Source organism: Primulina eburnea, chromosome 5, assembly GCF_022965805.1.
Source record: "Primulina eburnea isolate SZY01 chromosome 5, ASM2296580v1, whole genome shotgun sequence".
NCBI lineage: Eukaryota > Viridiplantae > Streptophyta > Magnoliopsida > Lamiales > Gesneriaceae > Primulina > Primulina eburnea.
This window is the reverse complement of record NC_133105.1, coordinates 25,862,469-25,879,865: the sequence shown is the minus strand read 5'-3', so window position 1 is coordinate 25,879,865 and position 17,397 is coordinate 25,862,469. Positions and strand designations below refer to the sequence as shown.

At 39.6% G+C, this 17,397-nt stretch overlaps 1 long non-coding RNA gene across 1 annotated transcript in view; it reads right to left on the bottom strand.

The window, feature by feature from the left end:
* The window catches only part of LOC140831800 (uncharacterized), a 50,275-nt gene extending 34,543 nt beyond the window's left edge, over positions 1–15,732 (bottom strand). The window contains exon 1 of the long non-coding RNA XR_012117950.1: positions 14,850–15,732. This is a non-coding gene — a long non-coding RNA (uncharacterized lncRNA). The remainder of the gene's footprint in view (positions 1–14,849) is intronic.
* Positions 15,733–17,397: the final 1,665 nt, after the last annotated feature.

The following is a 17,397-nucleotide window of genomic DNA, read 5'->3' as shown; positions in this document are numbered from 1 at the left end:
TACCGCACCTGCGGTGCTTACACTACCGCACCCGCGGTCGTGCATTATGGAGAAATGCGCGTAGCTGCCGAACACACAGCGCACCCGCGCTGCATATGCTACCGCCCCTGCGCTAAACTGCCGATACAAGAGCGCACCCGCGCTACTCTAAGACCGCACCCGCGCTGTAAATTCGAACAAGCAACGCACCCGCGGTGCTTACAATACCGCACCCGCGGTCTTGCTTTTTAAGAAAAAATCGGGCATCCCTCAAACACAATCGAAAACTTCATTCTCAAGAAAACCCATCTCCATTTTCGAAATCCCTACTCCAAACACAAATCACACACTAAAATTTTGTTCTTCTTTCAACAAATTCATCACTACAACCTAGAAATCTTCACTCATTCCATCAAATACCTCATTTCTTTCCATCAAATTCAAGAACCAACCTAGGGTTGAAAAAGGGGATTCAAAATTTCTTCAAGAATTTGAACAAAACTTTGTTTTTGTTCTTCAAGAAACAATTCAACACACCCAAGGTGAGCAAATTCTAGCAAATTTGTTGCTAATTTCGAAATTTGTTGTTAAGGAAGGAAATTATTCATTTTGTGAAGCATATTGTTGATGTTGGGAATATTGTTGATTGAGTATTGTGTACATTGTTGAAGTGTGAATATTGTGAGTAAAAGTTTGGGGGATTGCAATAATCTTGTATTTTGAGAAGTGAATTGAATTAAAGTTGTGTTGAGAAGGTGTTCGACAAAATGCCACTAAAAAGAAAGTCATCAAAGGGTGCTTCATCCTCATCAAGGGTGAATTATGATGCGACTCGGTTTTATGATGAGAGGGCGGAGGAACAATATGGGAAGAATTTTAATAGAAGCATTATTAAAGAGAGGGGATTTGATCTTAGTGCCCCTAATACTCAAATTGAACAAATGCTTAGGGTTCGACAGTGGGAGGAGTTTGGAAGACAGCTACAGGATGCTGTCATATCACTGGTGAGAGAGTTCTACGCTAACTTAAAGGTTAGATATGATCGGTTAACGGTGTTTGTAAGAGGAAAAGAGGTAGCATTTGATGCACATACAATCAACACGATATATGGCTTCCCTCAAATCATGCATGACGAGTATGAAGAGTACAGAAATGAACATGTTGATTATAACAGTATTCTTCAGACTATATGTATACAGGGAGCCGAATGGCGAATGAGAGACAATGTGCACTTGAGCCTCGCAAAGTCTGACCTCAAGGAAATGGCCAAATATTGGTATTCTTTCATTTCTGCGAGAATCAAACCTACCGAACACACAACGACCGTTATCAAGGAGAGGGCCATCCTCATTTTTTGCATCATAACAGGAAAAACAATTGACTTAAGTCGATTGCTTCAGAATTCAATTTTTGATTATGCAAGTGGCAACTCTCCGAGTAGACTTCTCCACCCCTCTCTCATCACCATATTGTGCCAACATGCGGGAGTGATTTGGGCTCCGAATGAAGAAGTTCTGAAGCCGAAAAATCCTATTGTGATAGCTCAGGCATTTATGGGAGTCAGAAATGATCAAGCTGAAGCACGTAGAGCTCAAAGGGAATTCAATCAGAGGGCTGCAGAGAGACGTGACCAAGCCCAAGCTCAAGAGCCACAGCCGCAGCAAAGGCATAGGAGAAATAGGTTGAATCAGTTGGAAGAGGATATGCGGGTACAACGCCAAGAGATGGATGCTTTTCGGTATAGGACCGATACATTCATGGATTACATGATGGATTTCACTTCGGTGTTGGCTCAACAGTTCCCTTCTGCTTCCACTTCTGGACATCCATTTCCACCTCCTCCACAGTGGCCACCTGTCTACCACCCGCCAGAGTTCCAACCACCCCACCATGATGACGACGACGAGGATGATGGCAATGACCACTGACGGTCGTTGCCCAGTGTATGTGCATTTTCCTATTTATCGTGCCTATTTACATCGAGGACGATGCAATGTTTAAGTTTGGGGGAGTTATTTTATTTTATCTTTGTGTGTTTTGTTTTAATTTATTTAGAGTGTTTATTTGTTTATTTGCTTTTGTGTGTTTATTTACTTAGTGTATTTTTGTGTGTTTAATTTTTTTGGTTTATTTTGTGTGTTTGTAGTATTTTAGTCATGAAATGTTTAATGAATTGGCCAATGATGAAATTTTTTTTTTAGAAAAGCAATGTCATGCATCAAATTCATGTTAATTAACCACTGTGAAAATTTAGAGAATAATCATGAGATTTGGTGAGTTTGAGACTTAAAATTTCTATAAAACTTTGTGATTTTTTATTTGACATTGAAATAAAATTTTTGCAAACATATAAATGATTTAGGCAATCTTTGAATTCATTTGGGCCATGTATATTATTCATAAACATTCATTGGAAGCCCTTTTGAGCCTATATGAGAAAAGAGTTGTGTTTTTGAAATTCCTTGGAAGCCAAGCACATTTCTTTTTTGAATATATATATGTATTTGGTTGATGCATTGAGACACAATTTTCACGATGATTAGAATTTTACTCTTTGATGGTGAATTGAGATTTTGTCTAGAACTATCCAAACATCACTCGAGGCGAAATACGGACAAATTATGATTTAGGAATGATTTAGGTGATTTTTGGATCGATTGAGCCTTTCAAGCTACCAAATAAATTAATTTATCATTTATCACCTCTTTGAGCTTATATGAATTTGAATGGCACACGTAAATATGTGTGAAAGACCCCCATTCAAATAATTTTTCAAGTATCCCGCAATTACCAACCTTTTGAATATCTTATACAATTAATTCCTACCTTCTCAAGGGAGTAAGAATTCGAAAGAAATTGATTTTCTCCTACAAAAGAAAAATGAATAATGATACATTGTTAAAGATTGGAGAAAAAGGGGAGGAAAAGAGATGAGATGAATAAAGAAAAGAAAAAAAAAATGGAGATCAAAAGAATTATTGGAGTTGGCAAAAAGAGAAGAAATTCAATTTACTCCCTTATTTGAACTCCTAAACTTTATTTGTAGCTATGAACCGAGGCCTAACATTATAACCATTGAAAATCCTATTAACCTAGTCATAGTTGTCCAATATACTAGTGGAGAGTGATTGGGAGGATCTAGCCTATGGACAATCGATAAACACTGTCATTGAGTAAGAATTTTGATTAATTTTTCACACACCTCATTGCATCAAACATTTATTGGGTATCCCTTTCTTGAATAAATATTGATTTGAACCCAATCTTTACCTAAAAAGACCTTGTGATATGTGTTTGTAAAAATTTGACATCAACTGAGAATGATTTGATACATGGTTGAAGAGATTTGAAGTTAGAGAACAAACCAATCACATGATTTTATCCGGATGAACAAGTGGTTGAATTGATTTGAATTGTAAATGCATGATGGATTTTGAATTTATATTGAGGCCAAGTTCTTTAAAATATTTCATGACTTGTTTGTTGTTGTTTGATTGTTTGTTTTTGTTGTTTTGTTTTGCTCGGGACTAGCAAAATCTTAAGTTTGGGGGAGTTTGATAAGTGCAATTTATTGTACTTTTATTACTTGTTTTTAACTTGGAATTTTGTGATTCTTGAGCAGGTTTTATTTGATATGTTGTTGTTTTTGTTATTGTAGTTTGGAAGCTTAGAAACGAGAGTTTGGAATGATAAAGTGATGAATTAGAAGGTGCAAGGGACAAAGATACACGAAGCACTACCGCACCCGCGCCACACCAAGCGCCGCGGCCGCACTACCTGCCGAGAAGACAGCGCCCCCGCGCTGCTTACACGAGCGCCCCCGCGCCAACTGCCGAGGCATGACCGCACCCGCGGTCATGCAAGCGCCGCACCCGCGCTGTCAACTCTGCAGCAAGAGATTTTTATGTGAAAGGACACCGCACCCGCGGTCTTTATACTGCTGCACCCGCGGTCATGCACAAACACCATTCCGGAAATTAAGAAACTTTGTGGACTTTGAACAAAAGAAGGGGAAAATGGTGTGCTACGTGATGCATCTTGTCTAGAGTATAAAAGGGTCTCTTTATTATCATCTAGGGTATGGAGAGAAGCTAGGAAAAGGGTGGAGGCTACAAAGAACAAGATTGAAGATCAAAATCACCATCTTCAACAAGTTCTTGTGCATCTTGGGACAAAATCTTCATACACTCCAAAACTCTTGTTCTAAGTTCTTTCTTTCTTTATTTTTACTTTTATTTTTGATATGTCTTGTTTAATATTTATGTGTTGTTGTTTTATTTTTATTATTATGAACTAAATCTTAATTCTAGAGGGATGATGGAACAAAACTAGAAACCATGTGTTGAGATTCATGATTTATGCTATATAAGTTGTCTTTGTTGTTCATTTGTGTTTTTCCAATCTTAATGCTTTCATTTTATTGGTCATATCTTGAATGATTTGTATGTTATAAATTATCACTTGAAAAAGGAAATTTATAATCAAGAAAGGGAAAAAATACATCGATGGTATTTATATAGTTCGAGAGGACATATTTTGCTATTGAAGCAATAAAAAGAATTTAGTGCTAGTTGTTGTGTTATTTAATTATCGATTGTTGACGGAGACGTTGCAATCTTTTGTTAGATAATTAGTATCTACTTAGCATTCGAGAGAGGGAGTAGATAATTATAGAATTCTTGGTTAATGAATAAGAAGGGCAATTATAACATAGCTACACACAATAGCACATGGTGGATAGTTGAGTGAAGTCGGACATCTAGATCTTTTATTCCATTGTTAAACTCTGTTTGGTATTAAAATTAAATTTATTTTCAATTCAGTTATTGGTATGAACAAATCTGTTATTTGATTATTCTAAATAAAATCGAGACTATTCTAATTACAAGCATTAGTATAAATTTAGAAATTACATTCCTCGTGGGATCGATACTTGTACTTAAATTACATTTTACTATAACTTGACGCCGTGCGCTTGCGAGCATTAAAGAAAACACGCAACACAAATGAACATGATATATCCCTAGTGTCCCATTTTGAGCCAACTAAAAATCAAGTGGTGTGTGTCAATGACACACAATTAGCCCCCACTTGTATCTATTCTACATCCCACAACAACTACCTAATGAAGCTTATACATTTACTGTCTTACCTAATTTTGAGAGAAAGAAGTTCATGGGTGTTGTCATGATTCAAATACTCCTTGAAAAGAAAAGAAAAAGTTAAATGAGCTGAAAGGAGTTCAAAAGAAAGAAAAAAACAATGAAAGAAAAAAAAATGTGAATCAAAAGTGGTGAAAAAGAAAATATGGGAAATGAAGGATATGAATGAAAAGAAAACAGTAATTGAGTGGTGAATGGAAAGAGAATGAAAATGAGTGAAATTGATGAAGTTCAAATATTTCTCTCAAATTTTGAATCCCATACCTTTTATTGTAGCCATGAGCCGTGGCCTAACGTTACAAGCCTACAAGACCTATTAACCTTGTCACATTTATCCAATATACTAGTGGAGAAAAGTTGTTCAAGTCAAGCCTATGGATACCTGAAATTCATTTTCAACGAGTATAGACTTTAATCACTTGCTTGCAAGCATCTCATTTTGTGATTTCATCTTTGTCATACTTGTGTTGATCATCTTTCGAGCCAAATAATCACCGAAAAAGTCCTATGTGATCTGTGAATGCAAATGTTTATGTTGATGATGTAAAAGTTGAACTGAACTGAGGATTTCTTGATTCTGTAAGGCAAAGGGGCATTACAACTTTATTTGAGCATTCGATGGGGTAAACAAACACTGACATATCACACACACACACGTGACTCTTGGGAAATCGTGAATTACATTAAATTATATGAATCGGAGGTCAATATCACTTTTTGCACATCCATGACTTTAGTAGTTTGCGTATTTTTTTTCCTTCTTTATTAGCTTTTCTTCTGTTTTGCTCGGGACTAGCAAAAGTTCAAGTTTGGGGAGTTTGATAAGTGCAAGATTTGCACTTAATTTACCTTTGAATCCATTTTGAATTATGCTTGTTTCGAACAGAATTACGCGTTTTTGGTTTGATTATGTTGTCATTTTAGGAATGGAGAAAATAGCGGACACGAAGCCAAGTGAACCAAGAAATGCAAGACCACGAGCACGCCATGGGACAGAAGTGCGCGCGCCATCGCGCCACTTCACGCGCAGTCGCGCGCACATACACTCAAGCCTCGGACAGAGCCTCGCGCGCGCTCGCGCGAGATCACGCGCAGCCGCGTGCAATGATGTGCAGGATGATCGACAGTGGCTGGCGCGCCACCGCGCCCGTTCATGCGCACCCGCGCGTACAGACCCGAGAGCAACGCGCGCCAGCGCGACTTCATGCGCGACCGCGCGCATACATGCACGGGCAGATGAACAGCAACTCGCGCGCCACCGCGCGCGCCACCGCGCGCGCGCCGCGTCCAGAATATTATAAATTGCGCGAACTAGGTCAAACTCGGGGTTAGCAGCCGTCACTGGAGAAACACAGGAGATCTTCAGCCGTCCAGGGAGAAAAAGACGCAAGAAACGGAGCGCCTACACAAGATAGAGATTCAGAGTGCGAAGAACCATCGCAAATACGAAGAACGACGGATCTGGGGACAGAGACGACACTTCGAATTTGTTATCTTTTCCTTTGTTTCTTTATTTTATTGCGTAGCAATGTCTAGAATCACAAACATGTCTTGTTTTCTCTTGGATTTCGTGATGAACTAACTTTCCAGTCTAGAGAATGACGTAGCTTTGTGGACACGATGATTCTACGTGGTTATTTTATAAGATTGAATTCCATTTCATGTTTACTTGTGTTTCTATGTGTTTATTGCACTGCAATTTACTGGCCATAAATTGTTGTTGTTTGATTAATTCTACAACTCGGGAGAGGGACTAGGATTATAGATCATTAGAACACATCGTTAAATGTTTATAGCGTTCGGAAGGCGTATAACTTTAGCGAGGCTTAGTAAGAACATTGTTTGCATTTATCTATGAAATTTAGATTCTAATTAGGAATAATTGAATCGAAGTTGATAGATACAGTTATTCGTCACTTGGGAAAGAGGGAATAAAATAATCTAAGTGTTCTTGGTCATTAAATAATTGGAATTCAGGAATATAAACTCAACTATGAATAATTATCGTGGAAACTTTGTGAAATCATTTCTCTAGATATTTTCTCTCATTGACATTTCTCAATTCGGTGATCTAATTAATTCATTGTTTTCAATTAATTCGTTTAAACAAACAAATCTGATTATTGATTTTTCTAGATAAAGTCTTGGCTATTTTAATTACAAGAATTGATATACATTTTTATACACACTCCTCGTGGGATCGACACTTGTACTCAAAAGTACATTTTACTATAACTTGACATCGTGCGCTTGCGAGCAGTTAAGAAAACACGCGACATACTGGCGACTTTGTAGTTTATTGCGATGCATCTCACCGAGGATTGGGTTGTGTTATAATGCAGCGAGGGCATGTTATCGCGTAAGCATCAAGACAGCTGAAGCCCCATGAACCTCGTTATCCAATTCATGATCTTGAATTGACAGCCATATTCTTTGTATTGAAGATATGGCGACATTATCTGTACGGTAAAAAATTCGAGATCTATTCTGATCACAAGATCCTGAAGTATCTGTTTTCGCAGTCCGAGCTAAATATGAGGCAGCGGAGATGTCTTGATTTGCTTAAAGATTTTGACTGTGAAATCAAGTACCATCCAGGGAAATCTAATGCAGCAGCAGATGCACTAAGTCGAAAGGTATGTTCTTTATCTTTGTTGACGATTGGTGTTTCCAATTTAATAGAAGATTGTTGTTTGTTTGGATTAGCCTTTGATACAGACTGTCAACCTCTGAGATTATGTACTATTCGGGCCGAACCAGAACTGATATTGTGAATCAAAGAAGCACAGAAAGTGGATCAGAATGTACAAAATTCGATTGCTATGGTCAGAGCTGGACATCAACCGGAATATAGGGTTCGTGACAATGTTTTGTATGTGAATAATCATATTGTTGTGCCGAATGTTTCAGATTTGAGACAACGGATACTGGCATAAGCGCACAACAGTCGTTTTAGCATTCATCCTGGTGGCAGAAAAATGTATAATGACTTGAAGACACAGTTTTGGTGGAAACAAATGAAATCGGATGTCACGGAGTTTGAGTCAAAGTGTCTGAATTGCCAACAAGTGAAGGCTGAAAGAAAGAAACCTGGAGGACTGTTACAGAGTTTATCTATTCCTGAATGGAAATGGGATTACATTTCCATGGATTTTGTGACGCAGTTACCACGTTCCTCCAGAGGTTGTGATGTGATTTGGATCGTGATCGATCGATTGACCAAAACTGCATGTTTTATTCCATACAAAATGACGTACCGATATGATCAGATGGCCGATATTTATATCAGAGAGGTAGTCAGATTGCATGGAGTGCCGAAGTCGATTGTTTCAGACCGTGATCCTCGGTTTACTTCGCACTTCTGGCAGAGTTTGCAGCAGGCTCTCGGTACAAAGTTACATTTGAGTACCGTATATCATCCCCAGACTGACGGACAGTCGAACAGACGATTCAGACATTGGAAGATATGCTGAGAGCTGTAGTGCTTGACTTTAGCACTAATTGGCAAGATGCATTGCCTCTATGCGAGTTTTCGAACAACAATAGCTATCAGACGAGTATTGAGATGGCTCCATTCGAGGCATTGTACGGAAAGAAATGCAGATCCCATTTATATTGGGATGATATCTCTGAAGTTCCTGAGACTGGACCTGACATGATCAGAGATATGATGGACAAAGTGAAGCTGATTCAGAAGAGAATGAAGGCAGCGCGGGACAGACAAGCCAAATATGCCAACATTCGACGTAGATCGTTGGTATTTGAGACAGGAGACAGAGTATTTTTGAAGATTTCACCTTTCCGAGGAGTTGTCAGATTTGGCAAGAAAGGAAAATTGTCTCCACGATACGTTTGTCCATATGAGTTTCTCGAGAAGATAGGAGATCGTGCCTATCGACTCGCCTTGCCGCCTTCATTATCGGGAATACATGATGTCTTCCATGTATCTATGCTACGGAAGTATCTCCCTGATGAATCTCATATTATTCAGCCAGACGAGGCCGAACTTGATGAATCTCTGAGTTATGTTGAAAAGCCGATCCAGATTATCGATCGCAAGGAAAAGAAACTTAGAACGAAGACTATTCCTCTTGTGAAAGTTCAATGGACTCGTCATGGTACTGAAGAAGCTACTTGGGAGACTGAATCAGACATGAGACAGGAATTTCCAGCCTTGTTTCACTGATGTAAGTTTCTATTCAGTTTCAATTACATTCCTTCTTATTGATATGATTAATTGCCTGAGATTTCGAGGACGAAATCGTATCTTAGGGGGGAGAAATGTAATGCAGAGATTTGTCGTGTTGTTAATCTGAAATGATTTGTTAATTAATTGAGGTGATTATAGATGAATTGGATCGGACCGGGATAGGCGGAAAGGAAAGTGGATTATGTGCGAGGATGAGCTCTCGCGCATATGCGCGACGTGAATCCGCGCATGTGTGCGAGGTAACCTGAGAGTTGTGAAGAATTTTGAGGGACCTCGCGCATATGCGCCGAATGAGGGCGCGCATATGCGTGAGGCGCTGTGCATGCCACGCGCCGAGACTTAGTGTCTCGTGCATATGCGTCGAGTGATGTAGCGCATATGCGCGAGACGTGCAACATGTAGGATGAGCCACCTATCTTTGGCATGCAAGATATATATATATATATATATATAATTTGTATTCTTTCCTTCAACTGAAACAAAAAGGAAACGAGAGAATTCAGAGGAAAGAGCCAAGTTCTTCGATCCTAGTTTGAAGATTTCACAAAAATCCAACCGTCTGATTTTGAATCCGACTTCGGTACTGTGTTTCTATCAATACATGCTACTACTGGACGTAAGTTTTATTACGTTTTGACATGTCTTGAAATTATGCTATTGTAATAATTGAATATGATTCATATATGATGTTCTTGACATGTTAGAAATCGTAGAGTCGAAGTCAGATTGATTATGGAATTGTTATGATTTTCTGATTATATTGATTTGAAATCGGACAGATTTGGATTATGAATGAATTACAGATTGTATCGGATATGAGTTATGATTTGTAATTGATGTCTGTTGATATGGTATTGACGGGGATGCTGAGATTATGCCGTTATGCCGTTGAGTTGACTTAAAACCAGATTAATCAGATTCAGTGTTGAATTGAAAATAGAACATTGATATTATGATTCTCGATATGTCGTTTCAGATTTACAGAGACAATCTTGAGTTCAGAACTGATATCGAGACTACAAACGAAAGGTATAAGTCAATGTGGTATTGGGAGATCGACTCAAGTAGGATATACTTGAGTTTCCCTAAATCACATACTTATTGTTGTTATATGCATTGATTTGATTTTATATGTTGTTCTATTGATTTATAGGAAGCATGCATTAGACGATTGATCTTGTGGCAGAAGTGCCTAATAGTGGTGGGATCGCCACGGGCACATTGCACGATGTCACAAGATAGTGTATTGGCGATCGTGCCACAGTCTTTGACGGATAGGTCAAGACACTGGATGTTTGGTTATATCGACGTGGATAGAATCGGAGTTTCTTCTATTACTGTTGGTCGATAAAGGAATGCCAACGTCTGGAAACCGGGAACCCTAGACTAGGATTGAGTCTAGTCTAAGTCGTGAGTCACGAGTATGATTGATAATTTTATATTAGTTATGTTTCAGACTTTGATATATATCTGATATCTGCTTCATTCTTTATATTGATTATATGATTGCATGTTCGTTGATTTATACTGGGATTATATTCTCACCGGAATTATCCGGCTGTTGTCGTGTTTGTATGTGTGCATGACAACAGGTGGGACAGGATCAGGGTCGAGGAGATGACGAGAGATCATGATTAGAGTGGAGACCACAGACTTTGATGTTGCTGTAGATAGGGTTTGAACACTTGATAGCTAGTTGTTGAACGTTAGTTTGTATCGATGGAGTACGGGGTGCTGTGGGCTTATACAGAGTCTGTAGATCCTTATACATTTTCGTACTCCCTGGATGGATGGAGTACAGGGTGCTGTGGGCTTCACTCAAGATATCTGCTTGAAGGGAATCACTGTCAGGAACCCATAGACGGTGCCTATATCTGACTATGCCGTCCATAACTGTATACAGTTTCTAGTCTTTGGCCTCGTCCCTTGATAGGACTCGTTTTTACGTGTTTTTAGTGTTAGTTTTGAGTCGCATTCATGCATCATATTAGTTTGTTTTAGTTTAATTTAGCATTCATTTAGCATTATTTAGCATTTGGCTGATCTCGTGTATTTTGTGGTTGTTTTGTAGGAATTGGACCAAAAAAGGGGATTTTATATGCAGAGCAGCGAGAATGCCTCGCTTTTGACCGCCCCAGCGAGCATTTTAATCCAGCCGAGGAGTATTTGCGCGAACCTCTCGCTAGGGCGGTCAAAAGTGACCGCCCCAGCGAGACCAAAGACGCGGCCAAGGATTTTTATTCGAGAACCACTCGCCCCAGCGGTCAAAAGTGGCCGCCCTAGCGAGCGACGAAATCCGAGAAGATTTGTTTCCAAATTTTATGGACTCTATAAAACCACCTAACCTAATACACGAGAGGAGGCGCCGCGATTTGCAAGGGAGAGCACTGTAGCAGGCGATAGCTCAACGGAACCGGAACAAGAACTCAACAGCGTTTTCTCTTTACTCTTTTATTGTAGTTAGGATTTAGGGGATCCGACCCCGAACCGTTGTTTGAATATTTAATTCTCGACTTTTGATTCATTCTTGATTGTGCTATTATTTTACATTGAATTGTTAAAGCCTAGCTAACTTTAATAATATCTAATATTGTGGGTGAGTTCGAGAGAATAACTTGCGATAGGAACAAGTAGCATAATCCGTGGATCTACAATTTACATAGAGATATGAAGTTGGATACACGTTGGTAGTCATAGTCCAGTAGAGCGAAAACTAAGGGATTTCATAGATCGACATGCAATTCACCGTTAGTAAATAATAAAAGAGATTTTATTATTCTTTCGTGTAGAATTAGTTTAGCATAGCTCGAGAGAGTATGTTAATTGCTTAGGAAATCCTGTCAAAAGCGTAAATCAGTGTCGATATTAATTAATCAAATTAACGACGGGTAGGTGAACCGAGATCCTAACACTCGCTTATTTATTATTTTATTTTATGTTATTTTTAATGTGTTTGTTTCAATTTAGTGTTTTAGTATTAATTTAGTTAATAAGTAATTCAATTGTCGTTTTAATTAATTAAAGAATTTAATTTAAAGTAAATTTGTCTAATCAATCTCTGTGGGATCGATACTCGTACTCTTATACGTTTTACTATAACTTGACATCGTGCACTTGCGATTATTTCGAGCCTGAATTTTTATTTATTTTTATTGGAGATTTTACTGTGCAAGTTTTGCTCGATCATCCCTCTGTCTCCACTTCTGTAACTGCTCGTCAGAAGTCTGCCCTGTTCGGATTCTGTCTCTCAGAGTCGGCTGTACAGTCAGAGTAGCAAGATTCGGGGCCTCGCCCCTGGCATAAAATGCAAGCTCAAATATCTGAATCTCAGTCTTTAGCGGTCTCTGCACTGACAAATGGGCAATCACAGTGTTCTTCCTGCTCAAAGCGTCTGCAACCACATTAGACTTACCCGGATGGTAGCTAATATCACAATCATAGTCCTTTACCAGCTCAAGCCATCTCCTCTGTCGCATGTTCAGTTCCTTCTGTGTGAAGAAGTACTTTAGGCTTTTATGATCTGTGAAAATCCTGCACTTCTCCCCATACAGATAATGTCTCCAGATCTTCAGGGCGAAAACCACTGCTGCTAGCTCGAGGTCATGAGTCGGGTAGTTCTACTCATGAACCCTCAGCTGTCTGGAAGCATAGGCTATCAATCTGTCCTGCTGCATCAGAACTGCGCCCAAACCAATCTTAGATGCATCTGTATATACCACAAACTCTCGCTGCCCTGATGGCATAGCTAGAACTGGCACTGTGGTCAAGGCCTGCTTCAGTCTGTCGAAACCCTCCTGACACTCAGATCCCCAGATAAATTTGGCATTCTTCTTCGTCAGGGCGGTCAAAGGTACTGCAATCGAAGAGAAGCCCTGGATGAACTTCCTATAATAACCTGCCAATCCCAAGAAACTACGGATCTCTGTCACGCTCTTCGGAACTGGCCAATCTCTTACCGCCGTTACTTTGCTGGGGTCGACCTCTATGCCATCCTGAGATACAATGTGACCCAAGAATGCCACCCTGTCAAGCCAGAACTCACACTTGCTGAACTTGGCATAAAGTCTTCTATCATGTAGAGTTTGCAATATTGTCCTCAGATGATGACCGTGATCCTCCCTGCTCTTCGAATAAATCAGTATATCATCAATGGAGACTATGACGAACTGATCCAAAAATGGCTGGAACATGCGATTCATGAGATCCATGAAAATCGCTGGCGCGTTCGTCAACCCGAATGGCATCACCAAAAACTCATAGTGCCCATAACGCGTCCGAAAAGCTGTCTTATGCACATCTGACTCTCTTACCTTTAGCTGATGGTATCCGGATCGAAGGTCTATCTTGGAAAACACTGAGGCTCCTTGAAGCTGATCTAATAATTCCTCGATCCTCGGCAGCGGATATTTATTCTTAACTGTGACTCTATTCAGCTCTCAATAGTCAATACATAGACGCATGCTGCCATCTTTCTTTTTAACAAATAGCACCGGAGCGCCCCGAGGAGAAAAACTAGGGCGAATGAAACCCTTATCCAGAAGATCCTGAATCTGATTCTTGAACTCTTTCATCTCTGCATGCGCTAATCGGTAGGGTGCCTTAGATATTGGCATTGTCCCTGGCATAAGCTCAATAGAGAAATTCACCTCTATGTCTGGTGGGATACCTGAAACATCGTCAGGGAACACACTAGAGAACTCCCTGACAACATCCAATCCTCCAATCTCTGACTGACTCGTTCCGTCATTGATACGATGCTGGCTAAGAATGTCTGACATCCTCTCTTGATAATCTTCATCGCACACAAGCAGGAAATGACGTGCGGCATCTGCTGATGTCTAGATGCCTCAAAAACAAACGGCTTCCCACTTGGTGGTCTAACATAAACTGACCTCTGTCGAAAATCTATTACTTCATCGTGAGAAGATAGCCAGTCCGTACCCAATATGATGTCAAATTCCGGTAGTGGTAGCACTATCAAATCTGCGTGCACCGCATAACGAATGCGTAGCCCCTGAATCTAGCAATGCATGCATGGCTACACCTGCAATATGTATCCTCCCTGCGAAAAAACATACCATCAAATCTAATAGAGTCGAACTTAAGGAACTTCTTATCGACAATTAATCCAAAATCCTCGAACAATCACTGTATTAATCCAAGCATCAATTCCCAGAAGTTCGAAATTCAACCTCAGAAAATCAAAAATTGCAAATTAACCCCTTAAAGTTTCAAAAATTGCACCCAGATCCTTCAAATTATCGAAAATGGCAACACGACCCTGACCTTATTTTCGAATTTAACCCCAAAACTTCACAAAATTTTGAAAATTTTACTAATAAATCCTCTAAATTACAGAAATTTAGAACATAGCCTCTATTAGGTAGAACATGCATCCTAATTCTTTCTATGTTATCAATATCAATAAGTAAATCATCAAGCAAGCATTAAATCGAAGCAATCATGCGAAAATTTAAAATCTTAAACAATATGGTTACCGGTAATCAGTGTCGAATCTGCCGCTGCATCGGCCTCCTCGACATGCATCACATAAGCCCGGCCAGTAGTGGGGCCCTTGTTCCTAGGGCAATCTGTTGCTTTATGGCCATCCTGTCCGCACACGAAACATTTGAAGGTTCCCCACATGCACTTACCGAAATGAAACTTACCGCACTGCGGGCAAGGCTTCCCGTCATCTGGCTTAGGCGCTCCTGGCGCTTGAGGAACTCTCTGCTGCTGCTATTGTGGCCTCCTAATCTGCCTTTGGAGCTTTTGTTGCCCCTGCTATCTCGGTTGCCCAATAAACTGTTTCTTCTGTGGCTGGAAACTGGACTGAGGCTGGTGCCGCTTCCACTGGAGCTCAAAATCTATGTCTCGGATCGCCTGCTCCGCCTGGAAGGCACAAGAAGTGGCCTCATCGTAACTCGCAGGCCTCATCGGCATCACATCCCGGCGAAGGGTATGTCTCAGTCCATCCATAAAGTGCCGCAGCTTCTGTCCAGTATCCCTGGCAATAAGAGGCACGAAGTGACATCCTCGATCAAACTTGCGAATAAACTCCGCCACAGATGAGTCCCCCTGGCGGAGACTCATAAACTCTCTCGTCAGGCGGCCCCTGACGTCGGCTGGAAAGTACTTCCAGTAAAATAGTTCCTTGAATCTGTCCCAGGTAAGGGTAGCCACGTCCACAGCATGAGCGGCTCCCTCCCACCATAGAGACGCATCGTCTCTCAACATATAGATGGCGCACCTGGCCCGATCGCCATCCCCCATCTGCAGATACTCAAAATGTAGCTCCAGAGATCGGATCCATCCCTCTGCTATGAATGGATCAGTAGTACCCCCGAACTCCTTCGGGTTGAGCCTACGGAATTTCTCAAAAATATCAGTCTGTTGGCGAGGCGCCTGCTGGACCAGCTCCATGAGCCTCGCTATCCCCTCAAGTACTCGGGTAGAGGGGTCCCCTGGTGGTGGTGGTGGTGGTCCTCTGCCTCCTCCAGGAATCTCTTCATGCCTATCATTATTGGGATCACGTCTGGGAGGCATATCTGAAAACAGTCCAATTTAAAACATAACCAATCATGAAATTAATCTTATCATATTTTTTTTAATTTATTTTTTAATAAACCTTAAATCGTAAAAGCTGTTAAACATGTGCAGTAAATCATTGTAAAGCGTGAATCATGCAAACGTGCATGTGATAATAGTAAATCATTTTAAACATTTAAAACATAAAAGCTTACACACTTGAGGCTTGAAGACTGAGCGGCAGAAGCAGGCGGTGGCACAATCCTATACAGGACCCTTGCTCTGATACCAACTGTAGCGTCTACTCATTTTTAAAGAGAATTTTTTTTTTAAAACTCACATTTTCAAAATAATATTTAAAAATGATCTTAAATATTTAACCATAAAAAAATAGCGCCGATTAAAATAACCAATTTTATCCAGAATCATAAACTTATCCAGAATCATACGTAAACATGAACAAATAAAATCTTAAAATCATCAACATATAAAAACATTCATCTCCTCACAACACTCATAATCAAATGCGGAAAACATGTGGTCTTCGGGTCGCGTCACCGCACCAGGACTGCCTACTCAGAGTTCGGCACCTCCAGTCTCCTCATCATGAAGCTCACCTGCATCACACACGTCCAGTGAGTCTAAAGACTCAGCACACCTGTACCAGGAATAACAAGTACATATACAGGCACACAGCAGTGAAAAGTATCATACTCAACATATCTTTCATGATCTTAAAAACATGAACATAAACGTGTCTTATAAAATCTTGTCGTGTCAAATCATGTCATCTCATGTCATCATATACGTAATGGTATCGTGTAAAATCATATCATATTAAAGCATGTCATCTCATGTCATCATATACGTGTAATTTTTCCTTTAAACCAAGCATGCACCGTATTTATCATAATTTCATAAATATCATAAACGTGATGCATGAACATTTAAAAATATCATAATTTGTGCTCAGGGCGCTGCCAGGACCAAAATCTCACCCCGAGTGCAAAATGACCATTTTGCCCCTAGACGTAAAATTTCACGTTTTTGACATTTTCTTAATTTCATTGACTCTAACATGTCCCAAATAATTATTTAAGCCTACATGAATTTTCTCATATTTTTATTTGGCTTAAATCTTTGAATTTTAAACTAATCATTAAATATAACATATTAATACATTTTAATCCCGAATTAAACCAAACCTTAGCATAAAATTTCCAAATTAAAAAAATTCGACTTCTAATAATTATTTGAGCTTAAATATAATTTTTCATAATTTTTTTAAGCTTAAATCTAGACGTATCAATTAATTCTTATTTATAATCATTTTTAGACGTAAACTTGAGCACATTTCATAACTTAACCAATTCATTTTAAAACTTGGACCGGTATCCCGGTTTTAACCGAATCGACTCGAAACTTAACCGAATTTTCCCAAACTTTTTACCATATCTTACAAACACTTAAAATTCATTAAAAATGTAACCAAGCCCCTAAACCCACGGCTGAAAATTC